This window comes from Lissotriton helveticus, chromosome 1_2, assembly GCF_964261635.1.
Source record: "Lissotriton helveticus chromosome 1_2, aLisHel1.1, whole genome shotgun sequence".
Taxonomy (NCBI): domain Eukaryota; kingdom Metazoa; phylum Chordata; class Amphibia; order Caudata; family Salamandridae; genus Lissotriton; species Lissotriton helveticus.
In genome coordinates, this window is record NC_136058.1 from 344,522,072 (window position 1) to 344,537,232 (window position 15,161).

The following is a 15,161-nucleotide window of genomic DNA, read 5'->3' on the forward strand; positions in this document are numbered from 1 at the left end:
AGGAATCCCAAGATCCCTGCCCGCTGTTCTTGACTCAATGTAGGTATCTCTCAGTGACAGGTAGGAGACAGTGTGACTTCCTGAGATGCTTCCACAAGTAGGCACCAGTGAGATGGTCCACTTAAATACCCATCTGGGTCCATAACTGGGAGGCCCACCAAGTGCCTAATCAATATTAAATGATAAGCAAACATCCAGACGCCTAAGGTTTCTCTTAAAAGAGAGACTCCATAAGCCTCTGTAAATTCCCAAGGGGCAGGGTTTACTCTGATGTGTATATTTCGTCCAGCACTCAAAGCCAAAGTTTCACCCTTTAACAGTTTTTACTTGCAAAAAGGCAATCTATATAATTTTAGCAGCCATGATGCCAATTTCTTTATAATATATTCGGTATATGGTAATGGTTTAAAGGCGTGACTGTATTGCTGTAATATTATGTCACCTTAGAACTTGATCTTGTAGAATAACTCATCTGTTTAGCTCTCTATAGTTTTGATGCACTGTCACTCTCTTGTGCCATATATCACCCTTGTTCTTGCAATGTAGCTGCTCAATGGTTCAGATCGTAATTATTTCTTTTATTTTTTTAACTTTACATTTTTTGATATACTCTTATGGTTGCGTATGTAACTAAAATAAAGCTTATTTGTATTTGAACTGTCTTTACTCGACCCCTCCCTTTTCTTTTCAAGAGGAGCATATTAGAACTCTAACAGAGTAGAAAGTAAGCCACATCAGCCATAGGGACCACATATTCAGACACTACCCCTCTGCTCTGCACCGAGAAGTAGGTTCTAATATGTGGCACCCTTGGCCAGCAAGAAACTATCTAGAATGCAGCGCCACTGTAATTAAACAAACAGTGCTCACTGAAGCTGTTCAATTCCCAAAAGAACGGAGGCAGTATTTGACATAAGTAAGAGAAGCAGCTTGTAGCCCACCATCCCCTCAGAGCCACAACTGGGGAGTGAAGAGGACTCTTGAACCCGAGCCGGTGTACTGCCACTGCAGGGATATTTGAATCAGCCCTTAACAAACATTAAGCGCAAAGTTTAACAAAATAAGATAGAACATCCTTATCACTAAACAATATCTTCGATATAGGAGACTCAGGGGCTCATTAGGATGGCGGATGGACTTGAGTCCGTTTGCCATCCTGTGGTAAAATGGGACCGTCCGCAATACATGCGGCAGTCCCACATACCAAATCAGGATGCGACCACCACCATCGCGGTCGCATTTTGGTTTTTAACATTGCAGCGGATGCTGCTCACAGCAGCAACCGTAGCAAAGCGAAAAACCATGTTGTACATTTCACTGCACTACGTGGCAGGAACCACACGGTGCCTGCCAAGTAGTGTTGTAAAATAAAGCGGGGTACTATGGGTACTCCCCAAGTGCACCCTCACTTCCCCCAACAGATATGGGACCCCCTAAGTAATTCCCACATGCATCAATGCTGCGATTGAAAGGCCTTCAATTACTACCATCATAATTTGGTGGACAGTGCCTGCTAGGCACCACCACCATTTTATGGTCCCTGGACCGTCCACCAGGCAATCTGAATGATTGCTTATGACGGACAAGTGGTGGACGGTCTTTTAGTCCGCCACGGTCAGAAACGATTCCCCTTTATCCTAATGCAGCGGGGGGAACTAGCAGTCGGCGGACGGGAGGACCGCCACCGCATGGCTGGCTGTAGCAGTCCTTCCACCATCCTAATCGACCCCTCAGTATCCCCTGCAATGCCCCACAGCCCTCAGGAACTGACAAGGGTACAACAAAAGAACAGGCAGTGCTGTGAAAAGCCTGGGAATTTATGGGTAAATCCCTATTCCAGGGATAGAAAGAGAAAACAGCTGTAGGAAGTGTGAGCAGCACTGGAGAATGGGAGAAGAGGAGGAAATGTCATATTTCATGCCAATTCATGTCCTTTACTTGTTGAAGCAAATGAAAAAAGAATGAACTAATTAGATTGTTGTTTTTTACAGCAATATTTAAAGAATGCACAACGATGGCAGATTGTGAAGGCCAAAAACCCCCCGACCCATTATACAAGCGTTACGGCTACAAGCTTGCCTGTTGTTCTGATGACTTGTGCAACAATGCACCAGTGACACCAAGAGAAACTCCAAAGTAACAGCCATCATAGATTCGGAGCAAACGGCAGCAGTTAAACAAGTTGGTCTCCAAGTTTAACTCAAGTTTGTGATACATGCCTGCCCTCGGGTCAAGATTACAAGCCTAAAGTTGTCTTCGTCAAAGAAATTACTTTATTGAATAAGTATTCCTCTAAACAGACTTTGTTATGTAATTCTTGTTTTTATGTATCTTTTATGGCTCTGTTGTGCCAAAATAAAGATTATAAATGAAATGAATTAATAAGTATTCCTTAGTTTTTTTCTGTAATTATTATTATTCCTGGCATTTCCTTTTCAGTGGGATGGAAAGCCTTATAATGCTGATAAAGCTGATGTCAACAATATATCTAAACAATGTGGTCCCAGATACTAGAACGAATAAACCATGGTTAGGTAACTTAAGTAAATACAAGAAAATTATAACACCATTGTTTTTATTCACAACGTGTATCGTAAGAAATCATTCATAAAATAAATACATAGTAGATCACATTTGATGCCCCTAAAGAATTGGACAGGGAAGGGTAGTGATGGGATGGTGAAGGTATTGAATGGGAATTATAACAGTGGTCACTAAGGCCTCAATAAACCAGAAATATTAATTGATTAACACAATGGAAATTACAATTCATCAATTAATTCAAAAAACCATGCCTCAAACAGAACAGAATCACAAATGATAAATCAGGGAGGAGGCTGAACACAGGAGGAAGTGTCTACGTTTCGACCCAAACAGATGCAGGCGTGGTGTAAACCTTGCTAGAGGGTCTTCATCAGGACAAGGGACGCAGAAGGGGGGGCAACGAATCTGTATGGGAAGTTAATGAATTAATATTAGTAAGGGTCACAAATGATCCCAAATACACCTAAAATACTAAAAGGCCGAGAAGGGAAATTGAGAACACACGATCATATTGTGAGATCCAAAGAGGAATACATTAGATAGAGAACTGGTATTGGTCAAAAGTTGGTATTGACCCACATGGGGGAGAGAATAACTGAGTAGTACCCCATCTCTTATAGGGTCAGCTGTTGTTAATGCTTAAATTAAACCTCGCCACAAAGAAGGTCGCTTACAAATTTTCGGTGTCACAGAGAAAGTTCTATATACTACTAATCAGAAACGCCCAGTGATGACGTGCACAAGATCTAGGCATCATCCAAGTGATGAAGAAACCATAGCTGTGAAGCAATAGCCGAAGTGGGCACACAGCCCCAGATTACCTGGTCTGGGAAACTTTGATCAGAGATTGAAAGGGGTACCTCGCAAGGATCAAGGTCCTAAAATAAGTAAATTTCAAGGATGTAATCACAACCAGTTCGGTATGGGAAATGCATAATCGGTGCGCAGCAATTGTCCGTTAGCCTACCTTAAATTATTAGGGAAATACAGCACATGGGATTCAATTGCAATTGCTCTCTCCAATAGTACAGTGTGGCTAGTTCTGGAAATGCAAAACATCGGATGTTAAATAGCAAATATACGTGTTTTTCACAGAGATTTTTAGAGTAAAGGAATATAGCGTACCTGGCGTGTATGTAACGTTATATTATAAACGACGAATCTTGGTGGTGGAATATCAACAGGAGTACAGCTTCTGAGTGGTAAAGAAGGGACCCAATGAGTAATGTGTACACACAATCACTACCCAATATATAGCGTCGTAGAATCATGGATAGCCTACCTTAGACCGAGGCTGCGTGAGATGTCAGTGTCAGATAGCCACACGTGTAAATAAAAATCTATGAAAAAACGGAATAGGCTGGTAATCAATACAGTCATATTGGAGGTGAACTGTCGTCATTGAAATAAACAGTTCTCGCTATAATTGTCCTGAACAGGCATACCTGTATGAGGGAGAATCACGGCCTTAAGCGGGGATTCCGATGCGTTCACTGCAGTCGTCAGACGTCAGACACCGGATTGATCAAACAGGAGGTTTACAGGATTGTCGTGGTGTAATTGCCACATACAAGACAGGGATCTGGGGATTATTAGAACGGCAGATGACTATATCCGTTAACCGAAACGATATATGTCAAAGTTTTAAGGTTAACACGGAGTTCCGTCTAGCAAAACTGTAGGAAAAGTGATCACCAGCTTACAGTGGGGTTCAATGGATCAGCAATCATCAGTAGACGCCGTCCGAACGGAGGGAAATATTGACTTCCGAGAGAGGGTCCCGGTCACGTGAACACGGCTGATCAGCGTACTAGAAAGCGGACTTTTAAAGATTTCTTGGAGTGAGTGAAATGACACTTTCGAAACAATCGAAAATGGTCTCACAAACGCTCCCGCCGCAATGTCATATATGAAGAATGCGACCGCCAGGGCAGGCGGTCGCATCCTAATTAGATTTGAGAGACCGCCGCACGTCTGGCGGTCGGTCCCAGCACCATGAGGATGGTGGTTGGACTAAAGTCCGCCTGGCAGCCTAATCAGCCCCCTAGTTAGGCCTGGAAGGAAATACTGCCATTTTACATATGGAGGGGTCTTTCCTAAAATTTCCTTCACTTTTACACTATCATTTCTGACACACATTTGCATCCATGACAGTCTGGATTAGTTTCTTGGAAACTATACTTGCTTACAGAATCAACTTCGCAAGAATGTATTCATTTATTTCCAAGGTTTTATATAGTGCTACTGGACCCGGGGGTATCAGAGTGCTTTACAAGATAGGTAAACAATTACAATAAAGTAAAACAATGTGCATTAAAACATGAGTCACATAAAATAGGGTAATAGAATGTGCTGGGTGTTTAGGGGTGATGGAGATCAGACGGGGGAAGGGGGTTTTGAAGTTCAGATGGAGAAGGGAGTGAAGAAAAGGGGAGAGGCAGAATGAGAGGCGGGGAAGGGGTTGAGGAGGAGGCGGGAATAAGGGAGCAAGTAGTGTAGAGAGTCAGACATCAGTGAGGTTAGGTTCCCCAATATTTGTTGTGAAGGAGTATTTTCAATCTTTTTTTGAAGAGAGGGTAGGAGGGGTTGCATCGAAGATCTTTGGGGAGAGAGTTCCAGATCGTGGGGGCGTTCCCAGAAAAAGCACAAGATTGGGTTTTTTTGTGCTTGAGTCTGGGAGAGATTAGGACAAGGGAGTTGGTGCTCCTCAGGGACCTGAAGCATCCAGCTTTTTGCAGTTTCTCAGCCAGGTAGGAGGGGGTGTTTAGGTGAAGGGCTTTGTGCGTGATACATGCAATCTTGTAGGTGGATCTACCTTCTATTGGGAGCCAATTGAGTTTTTTTAGGACCGGAGAGATGTGGTCGAATTTTTTACAATTGGAGATAAGTCTGGCGGCAAGGTTGAGGACAGATTTGAGCGGTGCTAGGTGGGCTTTAGGGGTGCCAGCGAGTGTGTCGTTACCATAGTCAATACGGGAAAGGACAAGAGATTGGACAACGGTTTTAAAGTCGTCTGCTGGTATGAAAGGTTTGAGTTTTTTGAGGTGGTGGAGGGTGAAGAGGGCACCCTTGGCAGCATTTTTGATGTGTGAGATGAGATTCATGTTATGGTCAATGCTGATGCCTAGGGATTTGACAGTATTCGAGGGGGGGAGGGGGCAATTGAGAGCTGTAATATCCTTGATCCAGAGGTGAATGGGGAGGGAGTTGTTTTTAGGAGTGAAAAGGATGATTTCAGTTGTTTTGGGTTTAGTTTGAGATGATTAAGATGGTACCATGCTTGGATTTTAATCAGGGTCTCGTTGAGGTGAAGGATGTCTTTGTGAGATTTAATCCTGTAGTATAGCTGGGTGTCATCCGCATAGAGGTGGTAGCATATTTTAGCTTGTTTAAGGATGAGGGTAAGAGGTTCCATGAATAGGTTAAATAAGGAAGGGGAGAGGATGGAGCCTTGCGGAACACCAAGTGAGACAGGTTGGGGCTTGGAGAGGTAGTGGCTGAGCTTAATTTGTTGGGATCTATTTTGAAGGAATGAGGAGAACCATTTGAGAACGGTGCCCTCGAGACCGAAGCGAACTTTGAGGGTGTTAAGAAGGGTGGAATGATGGACAGTATCAAAGACAGCCGAGAGGTCAAGGAGGATTAGTAGAGAGGATTCACCTTTGTCTAAGGAGCGCTGGATGTCATCTGTAATATTGAGCATGGCCGTTTCAGTACTGCATCCTTTTCTGAAACCAGATTGGAATATGTCTAGGAGATTGAATGAGGTCATATGGTTATCAAGTTGGGTCAGGACACATTTTTCCAGGGCTTTTGAGAGGAAAGGTAGGTTAGGCTACCTTGACACCATGTACAAGGTTTATACACACGTATAAATGTTCGTATTGTTTTTTAATCTTTGGCAACATACCTATCTATAACAGGAAAACAATAGCAGCCTGATCAAGTCCCAGGCAAGTATGCCTTTTGTTATTAAAAACATAACTTTCCAGGTGTTGGCAGAGGAGCATTTTGTACTAATTTGCAAGGTCTCTACACGTTGATGCTTTGGCCCAGCAGTCTGCTGATATATCCAACTTGTGACCAAGACAGGGTCTACATTCATTCCTATAAGATAATGGGATTGGATCATCCAGAATGGGGATTCTCGGCAGAACACACACACACTAAAAACGCTTAGGTTAGGTACACAAAGTAGGAGTACGCCAGATTGTGATTTTTTTATATGCTTGCATATGTACGTTGTTTAGACACGATGGTGGAATTTTTTATTCTGTTCACTGTCCTGATACTTTCATTTGCTACTGTCTATTTATCACTGTAGCAGATATATTTTGTACAAGAATCACATTGGTTCAATAAACATTGACAACGTTCATATGTGTACTCTGTATATATTTGTCTGAGAGAAAGAGAGCACGAGTGACTAAGCAAAAGGGCTCTAGATCTGTTACGACGATTCCTGAATGATCAAGGTTGTGTGTTCAGTGGAGGCCAGAACCATTTCCTACCTGTCTAGGTTAGTGGGTGTTCATGGTGGCACTGTGAGCAAGCTGGTCAATCGGACAACATATCCTGAGGGGGTGCTTGGAATCAGTCCGGCACCATTCTGACATTTGTGCTGTCTACAAATGCAATTCCTACTGTAGAGTAGACACTACACAACAGTGCCTACTGCCAAAACAGCACCAGCACAAGCAGAAAGGACAGGAATGCACTGTATTGCTTAAATATGGTGCATTTCTGCCCTTTCAATATGGTGTAGAGCAGTGCAGCAAGGTGCCTAGTGGCACCACAATAATACTACTAATGTACAACAAAAGCGATTCACAAACCTACATGTGGAGGTTTATGCCTCTGCCTCTTTTACATGCAAAAGTTATACATTTTAGCAGTAAACGCGGGGAGACAAGGGGAAGTGGCTGGTAAATGGGGGGAAACATATACGAAATAGGAGGAATTAGAAAAAGAATAATAAGGGATTTAGAGTTGGACATGCAACCACTTACCCACCCACCCACAAAAGAGTAAGCCCGTTGCTATTTACAAACTTCACTTCTATAATTACTAAGAGTTAAAAACAACCAGAAACAGTAGTAAATGTACTCCTGCTCTGACCTAGTGTAGGTCCAGCACCCCATATGGCCAACCACTGGTAGTGCAATACTCTCCCTTAAAAATAATGGGCAGGGACTTAAAATAAAAACTCATTGGAACTTATGCTAAATTAAATTACCCTATTTTAAACTTTTAAAAATACAAATACATGTAATTTGGTATGATATGAAAAAACTATATAAATTAAAAATATTTTTTTTTTAATTTTTTTTTTTTTTTTATCCTCATCTGCCCGACACACGTCCCTTAGATGCGAAGAAGACAACCCGACCAGCTCACTGCCATTGGGAGCAATGCCCTGGAAATTGAGCCGCTACACACCTTGGCAGAACTTTTTATGAGTTGGTGGGTACGACCATGCATCTTATTGACGATCTCAAGGCAACTTCGTGCCAGTAAATCCAGTATGCAGATATCGGGATCGGGGCAGACCACTATACTGAACCATTGAGTAGATGGGCTTAATCATCGGATCTTTGGGGAAAAAAAAAAACCCCAAGAAGACAGAGAAAGGTTCACTTCCACTCTGTCAAAAATTTCCAAAATGTGAGGTTCTGGGCTCTACATGTTCTTTTCAAGTCTAGCTTGGAAGTTTCATAAAGTGAGGTTAGCCATGTGGAGTGAGTGGGAGAGGTAATATCCACCCAGTGCATACATATCTGCCGTCTTGCCAACAGGATGGCATAAAATATGAAGGACCGCGCTACTCCAGTGATGTTCTGGTCCAGGCCAAAAATAACAAGTGGTAAAGTTAAGGAAATGTTGGTCTTAATAATTGAATCCAAAGTTGCTTTGATCTCCATCCAATAAGTCGATATGTGGGGGCAGTCCCAAAACATATGTATATCGGAAGCTGCTAACAATTGGCATTTATTACAGCATTTCCCCTCTTGATATTTGGATAAACGTAAAGGGGAGAGATATGCCCGGTGTAAAGTAAACAGGCGGTTTCGTCTAAGCCAAGCGGGTTTGACCAATTTATACAAAAGGGAGAAAGATTCTGCCCACCAATCCTCGTCTAGTGCCACAATTTCTCTACCCCATAGTTCCGTTGGGAGATTAAAGTCCCCATCTATCTCTTCCAGTATGGACCAATACCAGAGAGCCACCTCCTTACCTCCTATCTGTTTTTCGACTAATTGTTGTTCTAGAGGGCTAATTCTCCCGGTATTAGGGTCTTTCCTGATTAATTCTCTGGCCCAGCCACTAATTTGTGTGTATTTAAATCTTGATAGTGTCGGCCCTGCTTTCTCCCTAAGGTCTTCCCACCCTATCAAGATGCCTCCATATAGCAATTCACCCCATCTAAGAAGCCCAGCTGTAATTAGGGGGTTGCCAGAGAATCTTGCAGGCACAATGGAAGCCCAGGAGAGTCCCAAATCTGAGCGTGGTTAGAGTAGTACGCCAACCCCTCTCTACGTTTAATTTGTACCCATGACTTCAGTTGTGTTAATAGAGTCTTCAGCCTCACCTTTTTAAAGAACTTTCGATCTCCAAATTTAAATAAAAACCCATCTAATGGGAGGTTTGCCCCTACCAGCATTGCCTTGAATAATTTCCCATTTGAAGTGAGATCTGGTGACTTCAAGAGCATTCTTGAGTGGGAGAGCTGGAATGCCCAAGAATAGTACTGCAAGTCTGGGAGGGCCAATCCACCTTTTTCCCTCCTCCTCCTCAGTTTTGTCCAAGCCAACCTCGTGGCTTTATAGCCCCAAATGAAGGAATTTATTTCTTGTTGGCACTTAAGAAGTTGCTTAGAGTCAAATGCAAGGGGAATTGTGTTAAAAATAAAGGTCAGTTTCGGAAGGATAGACATCTTTACAATGTTAACTTTCCCGAAAATTGATAATCTAAGCCCCACCCATGATCTCAAAAGGGCCCTACACTCTCTGGCGACCAGATCTAGGTTAGCTTTAGCTAAGACTTCAATATCTTGCGTTATTTTCACTCCAAGATAACGGATTGAACGGATTGAGGGCGTCACCCCAACACCCGGATTGGCGATATTCCACGTCATAAGCTTAGTCTTATCGGCATTGACATCGTAGCCCGAAATAGTTCCGAATTCCTTGGCCTTTTTGACCACTATGGGAAAAGCATTTGCTGGATCACTGGTGTAAATAACAATATCATCAGCATATAGCCCTATTTTCCTTTCCCATCCGCCGAATTTAAATGAAGAAATTCTTGAGTCGTCCCTAAAGGATTGTGCAAGTGGCTCAATGTATATGCTAAAAAGTAAAGGGGATAAGGGACACCCCTGTCTTGTTCCCCTAGTAATCTGAAAGGGCTGGGTACATACACCATTGACCATGATGCTTGCACTAGGATTTGTATACAGGAGTCCAATTGATCTCCGAAAATTTGGACCGAATTCAAATTTCTTCATGGTCTCGGCTAAATAAGCCCAATTTACTCGATCAAATGCTTTAGTAGCGTCGAGGGTCATAATGGCCATAGGAAGAGAAAACGTAGAGGCTATGTCCACAGACCCAATTAAGTCATACGTAAGGTCCGAAAGTTGTCTGCCCTTTATGAATCCCTTCTGGTCTGTATGAATTATTGAGCCAACCTCACGTCCCAACCGATTCGCCAACACAGCTGCAAAGAGCTTGTAATCGCTATTTAGAAGCGAGATTGGCCTATAGGAGCCACACTTAGCTGGATTTTTCCCGGGTTTCGGGATCAGAACAATAATCGCCTCGCCCCATGATTTAGGAGGGGTCACACCGTTTACTAAGATGTCGTTAAAGAGTCTTGTCAGCACAGAAACTATTTCGGGATCTAGTACGCGAAATAATTCGCCTGGGAGACCATCAGGGCCTACTGCCTTACCCCTCTTCACCTTTTTAATGCTTTCCCTCACTTCTTCCTCTGAAATAGGCCTTTCAAGACGGTCTCTTTGTTCAGAGCTAAGAGTGGGAAGAGTAATCTTCTCCAACCATCTAGATGTTAATATCGGGTCCACCGAGATCTCCTCCTTATATATTTGCTGGAAAAACTCCAAGAATGCTTCTCCAATATCTCTGATGGAAGATCTTTCAAGTGTCTCCCCCTCTGAAATGATGTGCTTTATGTGTTTCTTGGCCTGATCCGATTTAATTTTCCATGCTAGGACCTTACCCGCGGACTCACCGTACTCAAAGTTGGAAAACTTACTTGCTTCCCATCTCAATGCAACCCTCTCTTGAAGAATATTATCTAGTTTCTCTTTTAGGTTTTTACGCTGCTCCTGCTCTATAATAGTTCCAATTCCGGAACCAATACGTTGGTCCAAGGATGAAATATCCTTTTCGATATTGGCGATCTTTGCCCTATATATTCTCCCTCGATAAGAGGCCCTGTTAGTTATATAACCTCTCAAATAAGCTTTATAGGCCTCCCATACTATATTTAACTGGGTAGAGTTTATATTGGTATCCATGAAAAATGTTGTTTTTTGGATGAGGAGGTCAGTTTCTTCATCCTCTAAGAGAATCGTGCGGTCAAATGACCATAGAGTCTGAGAGAGTTGCTGAGCCGTTTGTAAAGAGAAAAATATAGCGGAGTGATCTGATAAGTGTGAGGGCAGGTATGTTAAGTCCTTTAGGGGGTCTCTTAATGAATAACTAAAAAGAGCGTAGTCAATTCTCGACTTATGATTATATTTATGATTATGGTATGATACCCCAAGTGCTTCACCTGCTCTCTCCCTCCATGGGTCCGCCAATCCGAGCGTTGACATAACAACCCCCAATACCTGCCTGGATTTCTTATAAGTTAATGCCCTTGAGTTGGGAGATTTATCCAATTTTGGGTTAAGTGCCAAATTAAAGTCTCCCATCCAGATTATTGGACCTTGAGTTGTTAGGAGGTGGCTCTGAATTTTGTTCAGATATGAGGGGTCATCCTGATTAGGACCGTAATAGCCAACCAGATTATATGGTCTACCCTCTAGACTGACTTTGGCGTATAGCCACCTACCACTAAAGTCTTCCTCATGGGCAAGAATCTGAGCTCTTATTTGCTTTTTGAAATAATTAATATACCACGAATATTCGCATTATGGTTGGTACAAATAAAACAATCTACCCATCTGATTTTACTCAACATCTCCCTCGCTTCGTGTTGAAGAAGATGAGTTTCCTGAATGACGATGACCTGTGCTGGAGAGTCTCTCAAGTATTGCAATATTCTATACCTCCTACTCTTAACACGCAGGCCATTGACATTCCAGGACAAAAATTTAATTCCCATCAGCTGATGTCCATACCCCTACCCCAGCTCATTAGGTAAGTATAGAAATTACATCTCCCAATGTGAAAAGAACAAAACAGAAATGTGTTTGGAATGATTTGTGAGTGTGGAACGGTGTATGATCGATGAGGATATTTTACAATTTTACCCCTTCCCAACCCCTCCCCCTCCCTGGAAAACCCCCCCTTAGTTATTCTGGCCATTGGTGCCAGATTTGTCTCTCTAAGGAGTCCCCTTTTGCCCAGCTCAGTTACATATATAAAATATGTTACGGCATACCTAGGTAAGTACTTTAGGGAGAAACCATCATAATCATAGAGAACAGAAAAAGCTAGAGGTGGGTAATTGTCACAAAAAGTTTCCAGTCCGGGTTAGTGCTCTAAGAGTTTTTCCATTATTTATTTGTTTGTATATATATATATATATTTTTTTTTTTCCACCTTTCCATCCCCTTATGTTCTTTTTTTTTTTTTTCTTCCCTTTCCCCAACCCTATATTCCTTTTTTTTCCCTCTTTTTTTCCCGTTTCCTTCCTTTTTTTTTTTATATATTTTTTTTTATATATAATTCAACACCCTCTGTGAAAATCCCACTTCCCCCTATCTCCCTTTCTATGTATATTCATTCTATTTCCCCCCTTCTCCTTTTTTTTTTCACATGTCTTTTATCTCTGTGTCTCTGTGTCTCCCTACTATTTAGTCTGAAAGCTTTCCCTAGATATTTCCCTGTTGATGGTCGCTAATAGATGTCAGAAGTTCATCTGCCTCCAGTGGGGAGTGGATGTTATGCATTTTATTGTTGTACATAACCCTCAGGAAGGCAGGAAACCTCATCTGGACAGTAGCTCCCAGAGACCTAAACTTCTCCATTTTTTGGCCTAACTCCCATTGTCTGTCAAGGGTAGTTTTCGACAGGTCAGACCTAACAACATAAGAGAAGTCCGGAGCTTTTAGAGCTGTAGATTTAAGTGCTAAATTCAAAATCTTCTCCTTAACAGAATAGGTTAAGAAGTTGACTAGGATCTTTCTTGGTTTAAGTCTCCCCTGTTTTAAACGGAACGGATCTCTGTGAGCTCGTTGAATGTCTTTTTCCAGGTCTTCAACAGATTCCTCCAGGTTCAGGGACTCTTTAAGCAAGGAAGCAACAATTTTTTTCATTTCACCTCCCTCTTTTTCTTCTTTTCCTTCTGGAACTTTCAAAATTCGGATATTGTTCCTCCGTGAGTAGTTCTCCAAAGATTCCACTCTCTCTTTAGTTGCATTTCCATCGCGCCTTAAGTAGTTTATCTTCTCGTTTGCAGAGTCTAGTTTGGCTTTTAAGACATCTACTGCGCTTTCGAGGGTATCAGTCCTCTCCGAGAGAAGATCTACTCTCTTATCCAGTGCATCGAACGCCGCTTTTATCTCTTGCTGATTGCGCTTAGATTCAGCGAACCCACTTTTGATCTCATTTAGTAAGACTTCCAATGAAATCCTCTCCTGTGTCTCTGGAGTCTCACCCACCTTAGCATGAGGGGCTGAAAGCCCGATCTCCTCCTCCGAGATATTATCAACAGGAACCCCTGAGTCTGTGTCCAAAACTTCTAAAGGGGCAATCCCTTGGGTATTTTCTATACCACTCATCTTTCTAACCTCCTCTTGAGGTATGCAGGAGATTTCTAGGACCTGAGGCAACACCTTGAAGTATGATTTAAGTGAGGGAGTGAGCCTCACCGCACTACTTTTAGTGTGTTTGGGTTTTGGTTTAGCGCCTAGTTTTGAATCTTTTGAAACAGACAACCGAGGAGTTGTAGCTGCGGTGACTGTATTGACAGGGTTGACGGTATAGTCGCCGGAAAAAACAAAAATAGAAGGGCGCTGGGAGCCCTGGGTAGTCTCACTAGGGTCACAGTCTAAAACTTTTGCTTCCTCTTTTGCGATACCAGAATCAAGACCCACTACAGTGATGGTATCAGTAAGGGTATTATCTTCCACAATATCTGTTGCTAAAGATCGTGTCTCATCACCCCCAAACACCGAGTTCTTAGCTCCTTTAACACCTTTAACACCCCCAGCCCCCTGCCCAGACACCTTACTTGAGGGTAGTGCTTGTAATGCTTGAACAGGTATTTTTCCTGCACCTTCCTCTTCTGATGCTTTAAGATGACGAGTCCTCTGATTTTTCTTTTTTTCCACGTTGGAAGCACCACCTGATGTGGCCCTTTAGTTATGGCAGGGCACTTTTGGGAGGAGAGAAGGCCGCTGAGATCCCCAAAAACACCGCGGGCCGCCGCTCTGCGGCTCCTTCGCAGCTCCACGGCTGCCTCTGCCCACCGGGAAAGGGAAGTGGAAGACGGAACCCTGAATCCGCACATCCGCGCCTCTGCACCTCCACACAACCACAAGGTAAGCGATCTCACTCGAAACCGAGATCACGAAATCTGCGCGGACCTCCGTGGCAGAACTACAGAACTGGCAGAACTACAGCTCTCCGGAGACAGCTGACGTGACAGCCGACAAGCAGATCTGCGGTACGGCTGGTGCGAGCGAGCAGGCGGGCGGAGCCGACTCTACCTCTCCCGCAGCGCCCTGCTCAGAGCGGCTCCTGTCACGGGGAGAACGCTGGAAAACGAAAGAAGGTAACGGCTAAATAAGTCTCGAGATCCGAACAAGAGTCACTGCATCTCCCGAAATTTGTTAAAGTAACGCCGATAATACCACACCGTTTCGCTGGGCTTTCAGGAGCTCCGTAAGAGAGACGCGACCCGCCCTAGCCGGCGGCCGCCATGTTTTCCCCCGTCGAACCTGATTAAAAATAATTATTAGTTAATAATAAAATGTTAATAACTTTTTTAAATGTAAAAATAAATATACCTTTAATTACAAATAATTAAAAACCTTTTATCAATATTTTTTGTTGTAGTTTTTATTACACCATATATTCATATATATGTTATAATTTCAGTGGGATTTTTGGCATATTTAAAATTATTTTAATTTAGTTTAATGCATTCAAAATAATTATACACTTTGATTAAGAAGTATGTTAATGTTAAATAGTCTTTTATTTTGTTTTACATGTAAAATACATATGTTAAAATAATTTCAACATATATTGTAATCAAAATATTTTTACTATTTTTCTTTTTTATATTTAATAAACTTTAAATTGTTCCCCTAAAATTTATAACAGGGAAATATTCATCCAGATGGCAGATATCTAGGTCTACATGTGAAAAGTTGGAAGGACTAACTTCAGTTTTGAGTAACTTTACACTTGCAAATG

The 15,161-nt window shown here is 42.5% G+C and overlaps 1 long non-coding RNA gene across 1 annotated transcript in view; it reads left to right on the plus strand.

The window, feature by feature from the left end:
* LOC144807896 (uncharacterized) overlaps positions 1–2,378 on the plus strand; it is an 80,731-nt gene extending 78,353 nt beyond the window's left edge. Inside the window, exon 3 of the long non-coding RNA XR_013606510.1 lies at positions 1,992–2,378. This is a non-coding gene — a long non-coding RNA (uncharacterized LOC144807896). The remainder of the gene's footprint in view (positions 1–1,991) is intronic.
* The last annotated feature ends 12,783 nt before the right edge of the window (positions 2,379–15,161 follow it).